General features: G+C 45.7%; 1 protein-coding gene across 1 annotated transcript in view; it reads right to left on the bottom strand.

The window, feature by feature from the left end:
* The window catches only part of Poln (DNA polymerase nu), a 206,576-nt gene that overhangs the window by 156,359 nt on the left and 49,755 nt on the right, over positions 1 to 462 (bottom strand). The window lies entirely within an intron of this gene.

The raw sequence follows: 462 nt of genomic DNA on the forward strand, positions 1-462 counted from the left end.
CAGAATCTGCTCCTCAGGGGTCACATGGGCTTGGAAGGAGCCCCTGGCTCCTTTCTTTTACCAGTTCTGCCTATGTGAAGATAAGTCAAAGGTCCTGCTCAACCATGGCTGGCTTCACTTGGAAGCATGGAGGTAATGATTCCTCTGTGTTGACCCTCCTCTTTGTAGACTGGACACTGGTTTAAGTCCATCTCATGGAGTCTCCTCGGCCTCCTTGATCAAGAGGACAGGTGACCCACCACAATTACAGGACATTTTGAGAGATGCTCATAGTCCCCTGGAACTAGTCAACCTAGGAGGGCAAGGAGCAAAAACTGTTCTTAATGTCCCTCTGGCCACATTATTATAGGCCTCAAAATATGTCTGTTAAACATCCAAGAAGGTTAGTTCCACCACTCTGGTACTTTTAATTACTGTGTGTCATGTAGATAAATCTTGGGCAAAAATTGTTCTCAGATAAAC

The sequence above is a fragment of the Nannospalax galili genome, unplaced genomic scaffold (genome assembly GCF_000622305.1).
Source record: "Nannospalax galili isolate Female #2095 unplaced genomic scaffold, S.galili_v1.0 scaffold101, whole genome shotgun sequence".
NCBI classification, from domain to species: Eukaryota; Metazoa; Chordata; class Mammalia; order Rodentia; family Spalacidae; genus Nannospalax; species Nannospalax galili.